We start from the raw sequence: 22,380 nt of genomic DNA, 5'->3' as shown, positions 1-22,380 counted from the left end.
ACCTGCACACGAAGATAGGGATTGTGTAACAGGGGCTCCGTGAGGAGATCTACCCCCTCGGTGGCCACAAAGGACCTGGTTGCCGAGATCAGCTTCCAGGTCTGGAGGAGGTCCTGGTAGAAGACCGGCAGCTCGGAGAGGTCTTGCAGAAGATCTCTCCGATAGAGGAAAAAGAGCTGCCAGTCATACTGGAGCCCTCACAGGCGGCAGAGGAAGGTGTGCGCCAACATGCTCCATGCCAAGCCACCTACACTATAAAGGAGTCTCTGTAGGGCCTGGAGGCAGAAGACATGGACCTGCATGTGCATGCACATCAGGCCCTGTCTGCTCTCCTCCAGGGGGAGATGGAGAACCCCTGCAGAGACCCAGTGCAGTCCTGGCCAAAAAAAACTCCCCCATAATGGCCCTCACAGTCTGGAGAACAAGATGGAAATCGCCCCAGCACTGAAAAGCAAGATGCACTCTGTTCGTGGAGCCACGAGTGTCCTCCAAGAAAGAGCACATCTCGCTCCTCTGCGTGGCAGGGACTGGGGTCACGGACCCCAGGGCATCCCCCGATTGGACTCCCCTGCCAGCACCATGGCACATTAAGACAGGCACGGAGGGATCACAGTCCCGCTGCAGTGCCCGTCCCTCCAGCGCTGCCCCACCCAACTCAACACTTGGCCCTAGGGACAATGGCGGAGGGAGAACTGCAGCCCCAAATGGGCCAGGAGAGGGAAAAAACAAAAACCGCCTCCTAGGGGCCTTCGTAAAAAGAAATTAAGGCAACCCCGGGGGTGGCAGCAACGGGGGCGGGGGAAGGAAAAGAGGTTAAGGACAGGAACAAGGGTGGGAACAGGGGCAGGGGCAGGGAGTGGGGATAAAATCTAGGGCCCGAGTGGCAGAGCCACCGGGACATGGTGCCTCGTGACCCAACACAGTAGTTAAACGGGCAGCAAGGGAGTGGAGCACCTCCACAGCACTAGGCTCAGGTGCCCCACTAAATCAGGCATCCACTATTACAGCGCTGGGGGGAGGCAAGAGCTGTGGCCCCGCCTCATGGGGTAGGGCACCCATGCGCTCAGAGTGCGGCTGCTTGGCATCGGCCATCGCGGCAATGGGCACGGTGGCATCAGCCAGATTACCATTCGCGGCCAGGCAGGTGATCAGGGCCAGGGCGTTGCAGGGGCCAGAACAGGGGCAACCACCGGAGGTAGGGAGAAGGGGAAAGGGGAGGGTGCCAGATTGCAATCGCCCTTACTGAGGCCCTCTGACAGGGGGGCATCCACCCCCTTGGTGGTTGGGGTCAAGTCCAGGGTCTCGATCTCAGCAAAAATAGAAGCAAAGTCCCCACCCGCCTCTACAGGTTCCCCCTTGACAGCAGTCGAGGCAGTAGCCATTGCAGCACCTGCAGGGGGCACAGATGGCAACAGGGGCACCATGCGTAACCCCCTCAGGGAGGGACTCCATAGAGGAGGTGGTACTACCCGCCTCCGTGCATGCGGCAACCTTGGCCGACTCCAAACGATGAACGACAGTTGGGGAGTCGATGGAAGGCCCAGCACCAGCAACCTCCTTCATAGTTTTACATGGGGTCCTTTTCCCCTCGCCAACAAGGGGAGATGGTGCTGGACCTGCACTCCCCGCTTGCAGCATCTCCCCCACACAAGCTCCAAGCTCCCTGAAGATGGGGAGGGTCAGGGCCTGGGAGCAAGGGCAATGACGGGAGGGTAAGGGAAGACGAGGGCAGGACAATAGGGAAAGGGATGGACTCCGCCTGAGGCAAGCCCCACACAAGTCCTGCTACCAGCCCTGCCACCCTCTTCTCCACAGGCCCCAGTCTATGGCCCACCTCAGCGACGGGGCCTGCGCGCTCATCTGGGCACGTCGGTGGGGCCTCCCCCAAGGCCTGAGCAGAGTTGACAACAGTCATGGATGGAGGAGGGGCAACCCCAGGGACTGGGCGATCAGAGACACTCTTCCAAGTATTGGGGGTCCCAGATGCCCCTCCAAGCCGGGCCAGGGGGCAGTCCCTCCGGACGTGCCCCGTCGCCTGGCAGAGAAAGCACCGGGCCTCCCCCGAAGAATAATAAACCCGGTACTGGGCCCCTTGATGGGGCACCAGAAAGGACCCCTCCAGAGTCTCCCATCACATGCTGCAGGTGGAATTTGAACCTGCACCTGCCGACAGAATAACAAAACGTGGTAGAGGGCGAGGTCCTTACAACCCAACAGAAGGTGTCTGAGGACGGACAGGGGCCTCCCCAGGGTAGAGAGGAATGGCAAAAGGGTGGCATTGGGGAGGAAGGGAGGAACAGAAAACCACCCGTACGCCCAGGTCCTCCAAAGGCTCGAGAGGGATGCGAATGCCCCCCACTGCCAAGCCCCTCTCCAGCGCCTCCTGGGCAGCAGCCTCCGACGCCAGGAAGAACACCACCTTCTCAAACATCTTAGAGGCCGCCACCACGGCCATGGGCCCCGACGCCCGTGCCAATGCCCACATATAGGTTTCTACATGGGGCAAGGCCAGCACCAGGAGGCAATGCACCCTGTGCTCTCTGGTGAGGGTAGTAAAGCGGCCCTGGCCGCCGGGAATGGTATTCCAGGAAGGGGCTGGAGCAGACGGCGAGCGGAGGAGTCACAGCTGCCTGGGCGTACGCCCTGGGGGCCAAAGGAGTGGCACCCCCAGAGCTGGTGGAGGGAACAACGGGCAAGGGAGAAGGGGGAGCTGCGGCTGTTGACAGGGCTGCAGCGGGAGAAGGAACCAGTCACGGGGGGTTTCACCTTCTGGGCAGGGCTCTTGCCCTTCTTCATCCCCTGGCCCTTCCCACCAGCCAAGGGAGTGGTCTCAGAAGCGGAGGTGGCCAAGGTCGCAGCAGCAGCAGTGGAGTCTTGGGAGCTCCCATCCGTGCCCGGCAGTGCCTCAGCGGCAACGATGGCAGGCAGCCCGGCAGCAGCGGCAGTCAAGGCGGCCATCACAAGGGAGGGTGTGGGGAGGTAGACTGAAAGGGAGCTGCAGGGGCATCCAGGGAAGTCCCACCCCCTGAATCACCCACCACAGAAAGAGAGGGAAGGGGTGGGGCAGCCACTAGGGCAAGGAAATGGAAAGAAGGGGAGGGAAGAGAGGGAGGGGAGCAGGGAAGAACAGCTACCACACCTCACCTGCCAGGCTGAAAGCAGGGTGGAGGGGCACCAACAGAAAGGGACAAGGGAAGACAAGGAACAACTCCAGCACAAGTTGAAAAAGAAACCAGCTCCCCCGGCTGCACTAAGGAAAGGAAGGGAAAACTAAGACAGCATGGGGGAGTGTGCACTAGTGAAGGAATCAGTGAAAAAGAAGAGGAGGGGGAATCTCAAATGCCAACAGTGGAACATGGGCACACATGCAATAAGGGCAGACCGGGAAGGAGAGAGGGCAAAAAGCAAGGGAGCAGAATGCAGGGGAGGCCAAATCAGGTGCACCTCAGGCATGGAACAAAGGACAGGTGGGTTCAAAACAACCAGACCAAAAAAAATGAGGAAATAAGGGTGGCAACCACATCTGCACTGCGGGACAAGGGCAGGGCAAACAAACTGATCAAGGACCAAAAAACAATCCAGAGAAAACAGGGCAGTAGAAGGGGGACAGACAGGCAGGCAGCAAAGGGAAAGGGGGCAAGCAGTGGACAAGGCAGAGGAAAAGGGGGTCCACCGGCCAAATGCAGCAAGGGAGGGAGGACAAAGCCAAGGGAAGGGAAGGGAAGGGAAAGGAAACGAGCACCCACAGGCATCTGAAAAACAAATGCCTGTTCACTGCCACTACTTTCTCTGGATGATTAGAAGGGCAGAGGAAACTGTTGGGTCAGGGAACAGAGAGCGGAGTCAGAAGGCAGGTGGAGGGGGCAGTGGTGGTGGCAGTAGGGGAGCGGATGGACCACAGGGAGGGCTCCAGGCCACTCCCACAGCAAAGGCACCTACCACCACAGAAGCAGGGATGTTACAAACCCCCTCCACAAAACAGACCTCCCCTACTCCCTCTTCAGCTCCAGCAGCGGCAAGGGCAGTAGCAACCCAGCCAAGGGAAGCCCCAAAAATGATGGAAAAAGTGGGGCCTTGCACTCCCCTTTGAGAGTCAAACCAGCAGGGTCCTCCCCGCAGCAGCTAAGGGGGCAACCAGCCAGCAGAATGACCTCAAAAGAAGGGAAGGCAGGTATCTCAGCCTTCAGAGCAAGCCAGTTCCTTTTCCCTGAGTAAGGTGACAGGGGTAGTTCCAAAACACGCAGAAACTTGCTGGAACCAATTAAGGCAGGCTAATTAGGACACCTGGAGCCAATTGAGAAGAAACTGCTAGAATCAATTAGGACAGGCTGGCTAATCAGGGCACCTGAGTTAAAAAGGACCTCACTTCAATTTGTGGTGTGTATGTAAGGAGCTGAGAGTGGGAAGGTGTATTGCTGGAGGATTGAAGAGTACAAGCATTATTAGATACCATGAGAAAGATCCTGTGGTGAGGCTAAAAAAAGGTGCTGGGAGGAGGCCATGGGGAAGCAGCCCAGAGAGTTGTAGTTGTCACACAGCTGTTCTAGGAGACACTCTAGACAGCTGTAATCCACAGGGCCCTGGGCTGGAACCTACAGTAGAGGGTGGGCCCAGGTTCCCCCCTAAACTTCCCAACTCCAGATTAGACACAGGGGGGATTGACCTGGCCTGTGGGTTCTATCAGAGGGGAAGATCTCTGGGCTGTTCCCTGACCCACACAGTGAATCTCTGAGGTGAACAAATCTGCCGATAAGTGCTGGACCCACCAAGATAGAGGAGGAACTTTGTCACAAAAGAAACATCTTATTTTAGTTCAAGCATTTAGAAAAAGGGTCCTTGGTTATATTTTAATGTTAGCAAATTCCTTATCCCAAGCTTGGGATTTGCAAATCCATTTGATCAAATATTGCAAAGATTACAGGTAAGCTTTGTAGCCTTTGAAAGGCTTAAGAACTTATAACCCATTTCATTTGTAGTGAAAACAAAACATAGAACTGGTGCTGTTTGTAAGATGTGTAAGAACAAACCAGCCCTTCTCACTTCCTTGGCTGTATGCCCAGAGTGGGTAATAATGGAAAGAGCTCCTCCTCGGCACCCCTTTTGCTGCTTACACAGAAAAGGCTGTACATTTACACAACCCAGGAAGATTTTAGGCACTGGAGGTTAAGCTTGGTCACTTGGAGAAAAACATTAGCCCTGAGGGCATTTTTAACCAAGTGTGTTGCCTCTTTTAAAAAGAAGCAACAAAAAGATGTTCTTTTGGAACCACTTTTGCATCCATGAGCAACGTTAGCTCTTGCGCATGCATTTTACTACCACCATTTGTGAGGACAACATGGCCATCTTGGCAACTTAGCCCATTCTGGGGATCTGAGCTACAACACTAGCACTGTGCTGAGAACAATAACAGAAATCACTGACATAAAAAACAAAAGTGTGTGTGCGGGGGAGCCTTTGCTAAAGCACAAAAGCAACAAGTTAAAAAACATTGCAAAACCAAAACAATCATAAAAAAAAAAACCCACAAAAAGTTTGGTGCTCCAGGAACCTTTGGTTCTGCTGGTTTGAGATTTAATTCACAGTTAATGCAATAGCAGCCCAGAGTAAAGCTGGCATTTTCTTAAGAAGAGAATTAAGATGTTATTTCAGGAAGTCTGCTTTAGCCAAATTAACCTTCAACAATTTTAAACAACTCATTATTCCTTTTACTTTTTCTTAAATTACCAGTCACAGAAACTACAAACCTCAAAACACAAGGGGAAAAAAAATGAACCCAAGCATTTTACAAATTTTTTAAAAAAAATAACTATAAAACAGTTGTTAACCCTCTCTTTTTTCAAGCAAAAATGTTCAGTTTGTTTTGCACGTTTATCTCAAACTCAACACATTAAAGAATTTTAAAACAAACTTTTCTTTTAAACCAACTTTGGAAACAATTGCTTGTTTGCCAAGGTGCCAGCTTCTGAGTATGTATTTAACCGCTTGGGCCCCACATTGGGAACCCAAAAATTTTGTATTAATTTACATGGAGTACTTAGACCAAAGGTGTTAACATAGCACAGTCACTGTCCAACATTAAACAGCATTAAATAACTTTGGGGCTTTGTTCTATAGAGACCTCATATTGCTTAGCACGGTCTGTGGCAAACACACTTTTACAAATTATTTTAACCTCTTATTAAAGGTCAAGAAGAGAAGGGAAATCACTTAAAGCATTTGACAGGTAAAGTGTTCAGTGAGGCTTTCATTTTAACAACAACCCTTGTTCCCTTTCCCTTGAGCTGGAGAGAGTTTTTAGAAGGCAAAGCCCGTGTGTCTCACGGTCTCTTAGATGATGATAAAGATGGCAATAACCATCCTATGGGGAAAAGAGAAGTTAGCTGAGATGAGCTAGAGCTGCTGCTGCTGTGGTTAAAGTCCAGTCCTGTTTCATCTGCGGTGGCGTTTGGGATTCAGCTGGAGCTGGTAGAGGTGGTGATGTTGTCTGGGTGCCTCTCTCTGACTCAGGCTGCTCAGAACATCTCTCATGACTAGGATGAAGAAGGTCTGTGGTCCTATGAGATAGTTGGGGTGGCAGCCATGATGGTGAAGCCCACTCCACTTACTAATTTTTCTCCCCAAAGTCTTCCTTTAAGGACCCCAAAAGGGGAGTGGTGGGTGGAATAGCCCATCACTTCATTATTTTGTCCACCAATTAGGCCTAGTTTCCGACACACCAATTTTGGTTCTCTGATTTGTAGTTCCACACTTAGAACTCAAGGACTGTGTTATCAGGAGGCCTTTTTGTTTGGACTAACTCAGTCTCTGTCTCCTCTTTATACCTTTTCCCAGCAACGTTTGTTGCTCTAAGTTATTGTTACATCTTATAAACTTTCACTCACTGCTTACAGTTAAACTCACAATGAAGGTAAAGCTGTAGGCTCAATTATCACAACAGTCCCTGGGTGCTGTTGGATCACTGTGGGTGCACAAATTTCAGAGTTAAGGACCTTTGACTGAAAACACTTCCAGTGCCATCCAGTTTAAACCTCACAATCAAATGGCATTGCACAAGGAAAGGGTTTATGAAACTGGCTTCATTGAAGCCAACGGGAGAGATTTTACTGAGGTAACTATACAACTTACATGGCAGGAAGTTGATGTGGTTTCTGTTATTCTGGTAGGGTTTGTGTTGATACCTGCTTCCCCATATTGATCCCCTCTGTGAGTCCGTTTGGAAATCACTGAAACTGGGGATCAGGACAACCAAGCGTTTTTCAGAATGTTCTACATTGGCTGTGATGATATCATTCAGGAACATCATAAACTAGCAGGAGCTCGCTGGGAAGCCGGCCAGCGGCAGTCCAGTAAACTAATTAATGGCTATATTCACTAATACCAGGCAACAGGCCCAGTTCAAAGGGAGATACTCCAGATTTACACCAGTGTGAACAAGAGCAGGGTTTGACCCAATATATTTGCTGGTTAAGAACCATATTAGCTTAGTTCTTTTCTGGGGTATGTCTACACTGCAATCAGGGTGTGTGATGGAAGCACATAGAGATGTACTAGAGCTAGATTTTATCCAACTAGTTTGGGTCCTGGATTAGGGAGGTGGCAGTAACAAAGGCGTATGCAGTTCATGCTGAAACCTATGTGGGGCCATGGGTAGTTATTTAGGCAGTTAGCCCACACTGAACTCTGTGTGGCCACAGCTTCACTGCACTATAGCTAGATTGAGGCTACCTTGGGTACATCTGCACATTTTGCTATCACACTTCTGAACACTCCACAGTCTCCCCTTCCCCAACACACACGGCACCTTTGCGCTTACATTCTCTCTTCACCTGCATTGCCTTTTTTAAACATCATTCTGGCAATGATGCTTTTCTTCTTCTATCCCTTCCCTCTTCTTCTCTAGTACCTCCCCTCTTTGTCAGGGGAGATTCCTTCTGCTCGGCTAGAACTTCTTTGGTCTCTATCTGGGCTATATGGTGGGCTCCACTCATCCCAGGATCTTTATATTCTTACCTGATACAGCACGTCTGGGGGTATGGTCACAATTCATTTTAGATCTTCTCTTCCGTCCCAGATGCTGATCCTGTGGGTGGAGTCTGCCACCCATCTCCCTTGGAGATAAACTAATTTCTCTATCCATATCCTTTGTTATTAGTTTCTTCCATTGGTCACGGATTTTCTCATCTAGTGTTTCTCTTCTATTTTTCCTGGTTTGCACATCCACAGCCTGATCTTCTCTCATGGCCTTGCACTTCTTTTCTCTTCCTAGCTGGCTCTGCTTCAGAAACGTTTCCCACTCTGGGCCAGATCCTCACCCAGAGTCAACTGGCATGCCTCCATTGAGTTCTTTGGGAGGGTCTGGCCCCCTGTGTTTTACTACATACACACACAGACACCACACTGCTGTACCAGAAGCACTGACAAGCCCTCATCACTTGCACTAAAGGAGTAAGCGTTAGCTGTCAGAAAGCAGCAGGCCCTTAGCCTTGCTATATCCAATGGCTAGAGGGAGACATGATCACATGCACCCATCCAGTGCATTACACTGGCACAATGATGGAATGTACATATGCAATCAGGCATCTCATCCTGACATCAGCATGACCAGCACTGTCCAATATGGCTCTCATAAGCACCCAGAGACTTTCTCTCTCGACTCCCTTTTTGGAGTGAGTGAAAGATGTGGGACCAACAGCCCTGGGGTGTTTATTCACAGCACTGACAGAACGTGGACATTGACTGTGCAAGCTTCTCCCACGCTGCCCCATCAGTGTTCTTCAACCCTGTGCTGGAGAGACCTTGTCTAGTGGCTGAAGGGAAGTTCAACTTCCATATAGGCCCGATCCTCTCTGCTGAACCTGTCAACCCAGCAGAGGGAATAGCTCATTGGGGGCCCTAAGCAGGAATAGTCCCCCCACAACACATAATGAAAAGCGAATAGGGGGCCCACGTTGAGCTGCTCAGGGCCCTAAGCAATTGCTTAATCTGCTTATGCCTAGCACTGGCTCTGCAACCCGGGTGCCAGTTAGCTGGTGGCTTCCATGAAACCTCCAATTCATTTCATGGAGGCCACCAAACCACCATGAGCTGGTAGTTTCAGCCACTGCTAACCTGGGCTTACTTTGGTTGTTCGCTCTCCAGCTGTTCTGGTAGAGTTTGATATGGGGCTGGGGGTTAAGCTGCAGCATGGAGAGTTAGTGTATGAAATGAAGCACAGAGGTTGCTTAGGATAAGGGCTGTTGGAGGAGAGGAGTGTGAGTGTGTGTAGGACAGCTGTTTGTACCGGCTCAATGCCTTGTTGAACATGGTACAAAGCACCTTTCAAGAGGATGATAAAAGAAGGAGGGGGAGTCTAACTGAGTGCAGGGTTCTTGTATCTTATCTTTGCTGTTATCATTGGCAGACTGCAAACCCTGGCCTGCTGAGAAGTCCCAGGCAGGTTATTACCTGAACCGTGTTTGCACAATGGCTGTGCCACGCCCACGTCATATCTTCAGCTGGGTCCATGGAGCTACAGTGATTTACGCTGGTTGAGAATCTGGCACAAAACGTTTAAGGATCCTTACAGAGATGAGCTCTTACAGCCACCAGTAACTCCACTGACTTCAGGGGGACATGTCACATAGGGAAGTGCTCACTAATGTGTGCAAGGGCTAAACAACCAGGCATTAAACATTTACACACGCATATTCTTCTGGGGGGAGGGGAGTGCATGACCGGCCTGCCTAAGCACAGCCCCTGCCTCGCTGGGAAGGGAATGTTCTCTATAGATACCAGTCAGGTATTCAGCAGCCTGGAAACGTGCACAACAGTCCCTGATATGGTAACATCCAGGGCATCCTGTGTCCCAGTCTCCACGTGTGCAGGACAGGAGGGTGGGCAAGAGAGCACTGTGAAAAGCTGCCACAATGCTTCAGCTACTGCCTTAGCTGCAAAGTGGATGAAGAAATGCTGAGAGCTGCGGTAATTTGTGGTCAGGATGCTTCGCTTAGGGGGATTTCCCCGATACACTAATTACCTGGGCAGTAACAAAAATCAAGGCATTTACTCAGTTTGCACCTGAAGAGTGCCTCCACAGCCTCCTCCAGCTCTAACACCAGCTTGCTGGACCATTTTAACAATGTGGGCCCCACCTCCTCACTAATGTAGCCATTTGTATAGTGCTGCACATTGGAGAAGCTGGGGTGGGGTGTTCCTTCCTGCCCACACTCCAGTGATCAGTGTATGCTTGAATCAGGAGCCTGAATTGCCTCTACTATTCTTGGCCCACATAACTACTTTGTTATTACAGGTCAGAAAACCAGCCACCCAGGCCTTACTACAATGCAGCCTCAGTGCTGGTCCTGGACGACCTGCTCCCAACGGTGCTTTCCATCAGGGTGGCTGCACATGCTGTGAGCAAGGATTTTCTTTTATTTGATCTAAATTTACCAGCCATTCATTTCACAAAGTGCCTCCTTATTCTCTTATTACAGGACCTGGGGTAGAGAAGGGGCGGGGCAGTTTTCAAAAATAGCCTTCCCATAAAGGTGCAACCCTGAAAACCCAAGCAGGGGGGTGGAGGTTGGCAGGAGCTCAGGGGAGGCCAGTTAATTCAGTCACGCAAACAAGCTCCAGAGGGCACCTTCTATTACTTGGCTTGTCCCTCTTCAGTACTTTGCTGCCTCTAATACAGTCAGCTGGAGAGTTCCAGGATGTGTGAGCAGACAGCGCCCCCTGCTGCTCTCTCTAGAGAGTAATATCTAGAAAGAAACACACTATATTACAATACGAGGCAGGCTTGCAGTCCATTGAAACCTGGCCAGAAATCCAAATGTAGCCCAGGATTCCCAGCCAATTCTTTGCGACACAGCCAGGAATGCACCTTTCTCTAATTGAAGTTCTTATAGCAACCGGTGTTTGAGAAGGGGTGTGGGGGGAGAGATAGCTCAGGGGTTTGAGCATTGGCCTACTAAACCCAGGGTTGTGAGTTCAATCCCTGAGGGGGCCATTAAGGGAACGGGGGTAAAAACCTGGGGATTGGTCCTGCTTGGAGCAGGGGGTTGGACTAGATGATCTCCTGAGGTCCCTTCCAACCCTAATAGTCTATGACTGCCTTAACGGCCCCTGAGGCCCCCTCTCCAGGCCTGTGAGGTTATTGTTAACCTAGGAAAATAGGAGTCTACTATAGCCCCTTCTCTATCACTGTGCTGTTAACACCATCACCCTGCACCAAACATTGTGCTTATTAACACTATCTTTAGGCCAAGTCCCTGTGAGAGGGGGCGGCAGCACAGTGGGGCAGATGGTAGTCGGGAGCATGAGGGGACAAGTAAGTGTTGGAGGGAGGAAAAGCCTGAACAAGGGGCCACTTTACAACTTCACCCCAAAAATATCCCTTCACCCTACGGCCTTTCCCCCTGCCCATTCTCAGCAAAGGTGCCACCTTTGCAAGAACGGGAACAAGAAGCAGGAGAGAGCAGCACAGGGATACTGCGCGAAATGGTGTGTGTTTGACTTGGAGCGCATCAGAGCTCTAGACACAGAAGTGATAGTTAAGAAAATGAGCCCGAGAAAATGGGATTGGGTGTGAAATGGAGACACCGCCCTGGTCATGATGATTAGATCATTATTACACATATCACTAAAATTACACAAATTCTTACCACAAATACTGAGATGGGAGCTAAATAACCACAGGACAGAAGCATTTCACAAATACATTCAATTCTAGAAAGTCCCAGTTCTAGTCACTGGGCCAAATCTTTAATTCTGTACTCACACACTACTCCCTTTGACTTCAGAAGGTGTCTGCTTAAGTGAGGACAGAGTGAAAACTATGGAAGGATCTCAGGACTGATGGAAAGACGGAAAGATGGCAAGAAAATAATAAGAACCAAGGGGAATTGTGACCTGTGCTGCCAAACTCAAGGCTATCACAGAAAAAGAAAGGCCTGAGAGAATAATTAGCAAAATCCTAACAGTAACGTGACTTCCAGTGGAAGGTTGGTCTTTTGGCTTAAGCACTGGACTGCGGCTCAGCAGACCTGGATTCATTTCTTGACTCTGCCGCAGAGTTCCTCTGTAACCCTGGGCAAGTCATTAATCTCTCTGCACCTTAGCCTCTCCATCTGTGATCTGAGGATCACAATATTTCCTTTCTTCACTTGTCTGTTTAGAATGTAAACTCTTCGAGGCAGGCACTGACTCTTACTACGTAGTCGGCCCAAATCTTGGTGTTACTGTAACACAAATAACAAGGAAAAACAGTGGCAATCACATGCGTATAATGAACTCTGACATTGAACAAGAAAGCAGAGACCAGCCGTTAAGGGCTCAATCCTGCAGGCCTGCCATGTGCAGAACTCCTCCATTGACTTCACTGGGAATTCTGCACGACTGGACACGTAAGAAAGCAGAATTTCAGGAGCATGTAATGTTTTGTGCGACCTTCAAGGATCACCCCTGCCCTGCCTGTATCATTAGCCCTCAGCTGTGGAGCCATACTAGCTTGGAATGCAACAAACTTTCTGGTGCCATCAAGATGAGAGATACATCTTTTGTCCTACCAAGCTATCTAAAACTCGTTTCAGCTTGAAGTAGCTAGAAGTAGATTTTACTGAATTGGTTACAGACAGCAAAATCCATTCCCAATTCACTAAAATCCATCTTAACAGATAAGCATTACTGGGCTATTGCCTTCAATGGAGTGACACCACGTTACATCCGCTGGGGGTCTCTTTGTAGGGCTACATGTCATGGGCCACATATGAAAGATATTCGTCTGATCCTCAAATGAAAGTGATTCCTTCAGTCCGACTGTAATGATTATGCATTCCTTATCTGAAATAGATATAATGGCCACCATAAGCAAGCAATACATTAGATTTTTTTCCCTCTTTGCTATTCAACCTGCTAGGAATTTGAGATGGGTGGTCTACAAGAATATGCCAAGAAGGATCAAGTTGAATCTCAAGAATGATTCAAAGACAAGAGATTTTTGGATAGAGTATTTTCTTCTTCTGCCCCTCTCAACTCTCTCCTGCTTGGGCTTGTGGATATGGTTTTTGCCTCTCTCTGTCTCCAGCATTGTCTTTTCTTAAAGCCCTTGAAGGGTTTTCACACTATTACTTTGCTTTTGATTTTATTGCATTGTGTCAGATAATTACCTGCCATCTGCTTCTCTAGCTCTTCAGGGCAGGGACTGCCTTTTGTTCTGGGTTTCTATAGCACCTAGCACAGCCCATGCCAGGGGGTTCCTAGGCACAACAGCAGTGCAAAAAACAAACAAACAGGGATTTGAAATCCACCTTCCTTCCTCCAGCCACAGCCAACCCTCAGCACCTCTCTAGGAGGAGATTCTTAAGAACTATATCTCTCCCTAGGAACCAGCAGTGGCAGCTGGAGCAACTGAGAGAAGTGAGAGCAGGAAGGGAACAGGCCAGCTACTAACCCTGCCTCCAAGACAATGTGACACTAGGCTTATAGCAGCCTCCCTTGCTCACCCAGAGGCCCATGGGCAGGAGCTCCCACAGCACCTCTCCAGGGCACAGTCACTTAATTCCCAGGTCCCAAGGGGAGGCAGAATGGGCCTCTCCTTTCTCACAGCACCATACTTGTAGGGAGTTAGAAGTAACCGAATGGCATCAGAGGCCACCCTATTTTAATCGCAAATTGATTTAGCACCCTTCCCCATGAAGGATCCAAATCTTCGCAAACATAGGAATCACATCACTCAGCACTTTGCAGCCACCTCTGGGATAGGACAAGGCAGCTATTTAACACCATACGGTAACACTACATGCAGCAGTGGGAAAATAATAAAAGGAAAATGCAGCATCCAGTTGAGCCTGCAGGGGGAATTGCCTAGATGCAGAACGTAATTACCCAACTCGCAGTCCGGCTGAGTGCTGGGGTCAATGCCTCTGATGAAAAGCACTGTGGGCTCTTCAGTGGCTCCAGTGCTCAAAGCAGCACCATCCAAAAGCTGGCATCTTCAACAGCACAGTGCCACCTAGCCCCATGCCAGAGACTTGCTCCAGAACTGACCATGGGAACGCAAACATGTTTATCAAATTCCGGAGGTATTTTCTCCTCAGTGCTTACAACAGACTTCTCCCCCTTGCCCTTTCCCCAGCTGCCACCTCCAGGCCTCCTGCTCCTGCTGCAAACACATGGGCCATCTCTCTCTATTGCCCCCAATGAGGAGATACACTGCAGAGATCAGCCCTACCGTGGCCTCTGTCCCCCAGGGACCTTGTGCTATCTTATGATTGCTGCATACTGCTGGTGGCAGGAGTGCTGCATCAGGAACACAGGTTGTAAGAAAAGCCCATACAAGTGAAAGCGATGAACCTGTTGTCAGAGTTTCCTGTCTGCTGACCTCAGCTGTCCCCTGTGTTTTGCTGGCAAGCTAGGACCCCCCATTAATCCTTGCACTATGCCCCCTTCTGCCAGCTAGGCCAGTGCCAAAGGCTGTAAGGCAGACATAGACTCCACCAGGGAATAACCTGGATGCAGAGCACAAAGCTGCACCTGCACTATCTCTGGGGCAGGAGGTGTTTTGGGGTAAGGCAGGGGTAGCTGGGGTGTAGCCAATGAAGAACTGCACCCTGGCAATCCTACACTCCTGCAATGCCCCACAGAAGCCATTGCAGCAGGGGTGCAATTTAGGGCTGCTCTCGAGCCTGGCCTACTCTGCAGCAGAGGCTGAACTAGCCTCTGATCAGGTGCATCCCTAGTGTCTGGGCAGGGGTGAATTTGCCACCTGGAGTGGAACACATCTAGTGATTTTACAAGAGGAGTCTTAACTCTCCTGGGAAGGGGCAACATCAGGCCCTGCTGCCAGGACCAGATGTGTGTTGGACAGGGAGTCTGCAGAAATTTTCAACCACACCCTCTGCTGTCCAGCCAATCCCAGGATGCCAGCTGAGAACAGGCAGCAGAGCTTGCTGAGGTAGTGTTCTTTTCTTCTCTGTTGTCCTGAGCTCAACAGCCCCGCCTCATGAAGGATATAATGGAGCTGAGGGGGAAGGGACACAATTTTGGCCCATGTTCTATCAGACTGAGTGAACAGGTAGGTGAGGCACAGTTCTTCTGGGCAAAGCAAAGAGCCAAGTGGCAGTGAGCACACATGCAGTCACCAATCCAGAGCGCTGATTGCCCTACATACATCTTTCAGACTCACCCAAACTACTCTCCTGGGAGAGGAGAGATGTGACCTAGAGGGCTGAGAACTGGGAGCTAGGAGCCCCAAGCTTCCTTTACATACCTATTCTGTTGGTGGCTTTAGGCAGGTCACTCACCCTCCTTCTGACTCAGTTTCTCCACCTGTAATAATGGGCTGATACATTGGAATCCCTATCCTTCCACCCAGATGTACACAGCATGGCTTGGCTACCAAGTGGCGCTCTCCTCTGGGTGTCACTACACAGCTGGGGACACATGGGGAAGAGGGAAAAGAGCCTGCTCTCTTCCCACCCATAAAGGGCCTGTGTCCCAGTGCTGGGCAGAATGCAGAGAGCAGTCCCTCTCTGCACCCTGAAAGGACACATCACCCCAAAGGGGCATGGCCAGGGTCTGAGGCCTCTGCTCATGCCCACAGCGCAGGCCATGGAGCTTGGGGGAAGCACAATCCCTGGATACTGCAGGCTGTTCCCGCTCTGGCAGCAATGACACAGCTTAGCCTTTCATGACTTCCACCCCTCCCCCTGCTGCGGCAGTGAGTGTGTGGAGATGGCTGTTCTGACCCCCTGCCATCACTTACACCGTGCTGGGAAAGGGCTCAGAAAAACCTTAGGTGGCCACGTTCAGAGCCAATTACATCACTAATAACAAAGATGGCTAAAAGAAAACATGTAAAAGGGCCTTAGAAACTCAGGGCCAGCTCCTCAACTGATGTAAATCAGCCTAGCTCCTCTGATTTCCACAGAGCTGAGCCAATATCCACCAGCTGAGGATCTGGCCCTTGGCCTGTATTCAGAACCATGTGCTGCCCCTTCAGTGACAGGGCAGGTCATATGAAATCCCTGCTCAGCTGAGCCAATTGCTGAATGTCTGTCGCAAAGGCCATGCTATCCAGGGGCTGTTCTGCAGATGTCATAGGGAGGTTTAGGGGATCTGGAGACAGGGGACATCTCTTACCCGTAGCTGGGTATTTCCAAAGGGTATGCTTGCAATTACCTGGAGTGAGGGGCTTTGCAGTGAGTCCCAGAATGATGGGAATAAAGGAGGAAAATTACCACCCCCTACCATTGCCAGAGACACTTTGGTTTGTCTGCTTTTTTTGAGTGCATTGATTGCAGGTGAGCGCTTAATCCAGTGTGGAAGATAGACAGACAGAGGCCTGGTCTACACTACGCGTTTAAACCGATTTTAGCAGCGTTAAACCGATTTAACGCTGCACCCGTCCACACTACGAGCCCTTTATATCGATATAAAGGGCTCTTTACATTGGTTTCCGTACTCCTCCCCGACGAGAGGAGTAGCGCTAAAATCGGTATTACCATATCAGATTAGGGTTAGTGTGGCCGCAAATTGATGGTATTGGCCTCCGGGCGGTATCCCACAGTGCACCACTGTGACCGCTCTGGACAGCAATCTGAACTCGGATGCACTGGCCAGGTATACAGGAAAAGCCCCGCGAACTTTTGAATTTCATTTCCTGTTTGGCCAGCATGGAGCTCTGATCAGCACAGGTGACCACACAGAGCTCATCAGCACAGGAAGCAATGCAGTCTCCTGAGAATGGAAAAAGAGCTCTAGCATGGACCGCCCGGGAGGTACTGGATCTGATCGCTATATGGGGAGAGGATTCAGTGCTAACAGAACTCCGTTCCAAAAGACGAAATGAAAAAATATTTGAAAAAATTTCCAAGGCTATGATGGGAAAAGGCCACACCAGGGACTCAGTGCAGTGCAGAGTGAAAGTTAAGGAATTCAGACAAGCCTACCAGAAAACCAAAGCAGCAAACGGAAGGTCCGGGTCAGGGCCGAAAACATGCCGCTTCTACGCTGAGCTGCATGCAATTTTAGGGGGCTGCACCACCACTATCCCACCCCTGTCCGTGGATTCCGAGGTGGGGGTTGTAATCTCAACCATGGCTGAGGATTCTGCGGAGGGGGAAGATGAGGAGGAAGAGGAGGACGACCTTGCAGCGAGCACACAGCATTCAGTTAGCCCCAACAGCCAGGAGCTTTTTGTGACCTAGACGGAATTACCCTCCCAGCCCTCCCAAGCCACTAGCCCAGACAGTGAAGCCATGGAAGCGACCTCTGGTGAGTGTACCTTGTAAATATAAAACATTCTTTAAAAGCAAGCATTTTTTAATGATTGATTTGCCATGAGGGCTTGGGATGCATTCGCGGCCAGTAAAGTTACTGGAAAAGTTTGTTACCATGTCTGGGGATGGAGCGGAAATCCTCCAGGGACATCTCCATGAAGCGCTCCTGGCGGTACTCCAAAAGCCTTTGCAGAAGGTTTCTGGGCAAGGCAGCCTTGTTCTGTCCACCATAGTAGGACACTTTACCACGCCATGCATGTAGCAAGTAATCGGGTATCATTGCATGACAAAGCATAGCTGCGTATGGTCCCGGTGATTGCTGGCATTCAAGAAACATCCGTTCTTTATCTCGCTCTGTTATCCTCAGCAGAGTGATATTGTTCATGGTAACCTGGTTGAAATTCAGGAATTTAATTAAGGGGACAGAGATGGCCATTTTCCTACTGGGCTGTTGCTTAAAAGAAATCCTTCCTTTCACGTACCCAAGCAGGGGGAGGGGAGGAAGGATAGCGCTGAGCTTTTTTGAGTTTGGCTAGCAGGAATCTTCCCAGCTACCAGCCACGCGGTGGGGGGGGGGGAGGGAAGGCAGGTGATTAGCAGTGATCTTCCATGATACCAGCCATGTGGTGGGGGGAGGGGTAAAGCAATCATCCTAGAGAATTGGATGAGGAGGGGTTGGCTTCTGCTGCTGCATGTTAACAGGAAAGAAGCATCAGAGGGCACTGTGTATATGAAGGCAGGAGAAGCTGAAAGACAATGGCTTACTGTGGCCGCATGCAAGCTGAATTCTGATGCCCGGACCTGCGTCTGTGAGATCTGTAACACCAGAGCCACAGGCACTCAATATTAAGATGCAAAATGCAACCTTGTAGTGAAATCACATGTGCTATGTAAGGTGAATAGTGTTGTTCACTGTGAAAGAGTTTAACCATTGTTCTGTAAAATGTATCTTTTTAAATACTTTTCTCCCTTTTATCCCTCCCTCATGCAGCTGCACATTTTTCAAGCCTCCCTACTCCATCCCAAAGGCTATCTCAGATAAGGCGGAGGAAAAAGAAGACGCGAGACGAAATGTTCTCGGAAATCATGGAAGTAACCCGCAATGAAAGAGCTCATCTGAATGAGTGGAAGGACGTGGTAGCAAAGTACAGGAAAGATGCCAGTGAACGTGAGGACAGGAGGGACCAACATGAGGATAGGAGGGACGAACGTGAGGATAGGAGAGACGCTCGAGATGAGAGATGGCGACAGGAAGATCAGAGGTATAGGCAGGAAGATCAGCGGTAGCGGGATGCAACGCTGGAGCTGCTGCGTAATCAAACTGATATCCTCCGACGTCTGGTGGATCTTCAGGAAGAGCACTCACCATGTTCCATATCTTCCTCACTCAGACGTGTAAGAACGCGTGGGGGAAGGCTTCGTGCACTCGCCCATTCCACCCCCGTGGACAGTCCAACCAAAAGGCTGTCATTACATTGAAATGTGGTTAATGGCCTTTTCCTTCCCTCCTATCCTCCTCCCAAACCACACCCAGGATACCTTGTCAGTTCTCTGCCTCTTTTTATAATTACTTTTTAATAATGAATACATGATTTTTAAACGATAGTGACTTTATTTCCTTAAGCAAGCTGTAATCGAAGGGGGAGGGTGGGTTGCTTACAGGGAAGGAGTCAGTAAAGGGGGTGGGTTCATGAAGGGGAAACAAACACAGCAGTCACACCGTACCCTGGCCCTTGATGAAACTCGTTTTCAAAGCTTCTCTGATGCGCACCGCTTCGTGGTGTGCTCTTCTAATCGCCTGGTGTCTGGCTGCGCGTAATCAGCGGCCAGGTGATTTGCCTCAGCCTCCCACCCCACCATAAAGGTCTCCCCATTACTCTCACAGAGATTGTGTAGCACCCAGCAAGCAGCAATAACAAAGGGGACATTGGTTTGGCTGAGGTCTGAGCAAGTCAGTAATGTGCACCAGCGCGCCTTTAAACGGCCAAATGCACATTCTACCACCATTCTGTACTTGCTCAGCCTGTAGTTGAACAGCTCCTGACCACTGTCCAGGCTGCCTGTGTATGGCTTCATGAGCCACGGCATCAAGGGGTAGGCTGGGTCCCCCAGGATAACTATAGACATTTCAACATCCCCAACTGTTATTTTCTGGTCTGGGAAGTAAGTCCCTTGCTGCAGCAGTTTAAACAGAGCAGTGCTTCTGAAGACGCGAGCGTCATGAACCCTTCCTGGCCATCCCATGTGGATGTTGGTGAAACGTCCCTTGTGATCCACTAGTGCTTGCAGCACCATTGAAAAGTACCCCTTGCAGTTTATGTACTGGGTGCCCTGGTGCTCCGGTGCCAAGATAGGGATATGGGTTCCATCTATCGCCCCCCCACAGTTAGGGAATCCCATTGCAGCAAAGCCATCCACTATGACCTGCACGTTTCCCAGAGTCACAACCTTTCATAGCAGCAGCTTAATGATTGCTTTGGCTACTTGCATCATAGCAGCCCCCACAGTAGATTTTCCCACTCCAAACTGATTCCCGATTGACCGGTAGCTGTCTGGCGTTGCAAGGTTCCAGAGGGCTATTGCCACTCGCTTCTCCACTGCGAGGGCTGCTCTCATCTTGGTATTATGGCGTTTCAGGGCAGGGGAAAGCAAGTCACAAAGTTCCATGAAAGTGTCCTTACGCATGCAAAAGTTTCGCAGCCACTGGGAATCGTCCCACACCTGCAAAACTATGCAGTCCCACCAGTCTGTGCTTGTTTCCCGGGCCCAAAATCGGCGTTCAATGGCTAGAACCTGTCCCATTACCAGCAGGATCTGCAAAGCGCAGGGTCCTCCGGTTTGAGAGAATTCTGTGTCCATGTCCTCATCACTCTCGTCGCCGCGCTGCCGTAGCTGCCGCCTCCTCCTCGCCTGGCTTTGCAGGTCCCGGTTCAGCATAGACTGCACGAGAATGCACAAGGTGTTTACAACGTCAGCTATTGCGGTATTGATCTGAGCAGGGTCCATGCTTGCTGTGCTATGGCGTTTGCACAGTTCACCCAGGAAAAAAGGCGTGAAATGATTGTCTGCTGCTTTCACGAAGGGAGGGGTGAGGCTGTACCCAGAACCACCCGCAACAATGATTTTTGCCCCATCAGGCACTGGGCTCTCAACTCAGAATTCCAAGGGGCAGGGGAGACTGCGGGAACTATGGGATAGCTACGGGATAGCTACCCACAGTGCAACGCTCCAGAAATCAATGCTAGCCTCGGACCATGGACACACACCATCGAATTAATGTGCTTAGTGTGGCTGCGTGCACTCGACTTTATACAATCTGTTTTATAAAACCGGTTTATGTAAAATTGGAATAATCCCGTAGTGTAGACGTACCCTGATACACAGACAGGTCGCCTCACTGCCTGGGATGATTCCCCCTTCAGGGCCACCTCTCTGTGCCACTGCCTGGTATCATTTCTGCTTATTGGAAGGGTCATGACGCCACCTGCTGTTCAGTTCTAAACATGACAACCCAGAATGTCTCACATTAGTGTGGTGTCCTCCTGCATTTCCATTCAACTTCAAGATGACACAATAACAAGTAACCTATTCCTGGCACCCGTCTCCCTAGCCTACTTCTGCCCTTTAGAGCACAGTGCAGGAATCCTCTCCCTCTTCAGGGCTTTCTTGGGGTCTCACTGTACCTTCCTGCCATTGGAAACTCATCTGTCTTCTCAAACACAAGTGACCTTCCCCCCTACCCCCCGTTTCCTTCCATCCCAACAGCATGACTCATAAACTGTCTCTGCAGAACCCTTCATGTGAGGCCTGTATGCACGCTGTAGTTAAGGACTCTGGTAGATACTTTTTTATATGAGAATGTGAAAGCAGCATCCCTTTTTCCATTCAAAGTCCCCAGTGAAGGAAAGCACTTAAGCAGGTGCTTAAGTTTTCCTGAGTAGGGATGAATTCCTGAATTGGGGTTTAAGGGGTTGCTAAAAGGAGAAAACACACATCGTGTAATAGGGGGAACAAAGAAGCCACTGGATAAAATAAAAACAGTAATTTCCACACCACCTGTGTTTGATCTCAGTGCATTGTTAAAGGCTCTACTGGCACCATGATTAATTCAGATTCAGACTGGCCAGAAGTGAACTAAATCACTAGTCACTGCCAATTACACAACTATATTGGGTAGGTGTTTGTTAGAAGATCATTCCTCCTTAATACACAGTCTAAAATGATCTGGTAGGATCACAGAGTAGCTGACTTTCCCCATGCTGGTCTGCCAATGGACCCGTTTACAGACTTAAGGTGAAATTCTGGCCTAAGGGAAGTCAATGGCAAAACTTTCACTGATTTCACTGGAACTAGGATTTCACACATTGTGTTTACTGAACTTTCTACTCCTCAGTCCACTAAACACTAGGAAACGTCATTCCCCTACGCACTGATCATATCAAATCCTTCCTAGAACATTAGTTTGTTCATCACATTGCTGCAAGAGCTCACTCCAAGAGATGTGCCATGTTCAAATATCAAGTCATTAAAATTTCCACCAGTGACTTCTGTATTAACTCCATAATCCCTGAATTGCAGCACGACCTGGGATGTCAGTAGGGTGGGGAAAGAATGAGAAGGATTCACCCAAAAGTGTAAAAGCAATAGGCCCCCTTTCTGACACGGGAGGTGGGATTGCAGCCTTGTCTACACTAGGGATGTGTCCATACCGCAATGGGAGGTCTGACTGCAGCCAGTCTGGACACCTCCGAGCTAGCATGGGCAGGGGTGAAAGTACCTCCAAAGACTTACCGGTACTGGGGCTTGCTCTGGCTCCCAGAAAGGGTGAGGCCTCGGGTGGAAAGGGCGAGGCTGGGAGTGAGTGTCCCCAGCCAGCCCTTCCACGCTGCCTGGCATGTACCGCTCGGGGCTCCAGCGGCAATTTAAAGGGCCTGTGGCCCCAGCCACTGCCTTTTAATCGCCAGCCCCGGGACAGCTGCTCCCTTTACCCCCCCCAGCGTCCAGGGGACTAGTGGTCAAAAGGGGAAACAACATTAAAGTGCTGTGGGTCCTTTGCCGCGGCAGCACTTTAACATTGCTGCCCTCTTTGTGCCCCCCCCCCATCAGCGGCCCTGCCTACTGT

At 50.3% G+C, this 22,380-nt stretch overlaps 1 protein-coding gene across 2 annotated transcripts in view; it reads left to right on the top strand.

Annotated features, from left to right (window-relative positions):
* LOC127055794 (2-5A-dependent ribonuclease-like) overlaps positions 1 to 22,380 on the top strand; it is an 821,333-nt gene that overhangs the window by 317,676 nt on the left and 481,277 nt on the right. The window lies entirely within an intron of this gene.

The sequence above is a fragment of the Gopherus flavomarginatus genome, chromosome 7 (genome assembly GCF_025201925.1).
Source record: "Gopherus flavomarginatus isolate rGopFla2 chromosome 7, rGopFla2.mat.asm, whole genome shotgun sequence".
NCBI lineage: Eukaryota > Metazoa > Chordata > Testudines > Testudinidae > Gopherus > Gopherus flavomarginatus.
Note: the sequence above shows the minus strand (reverse complement) of the source record. Positions and strands in the feature narration are given on the sequence as shown.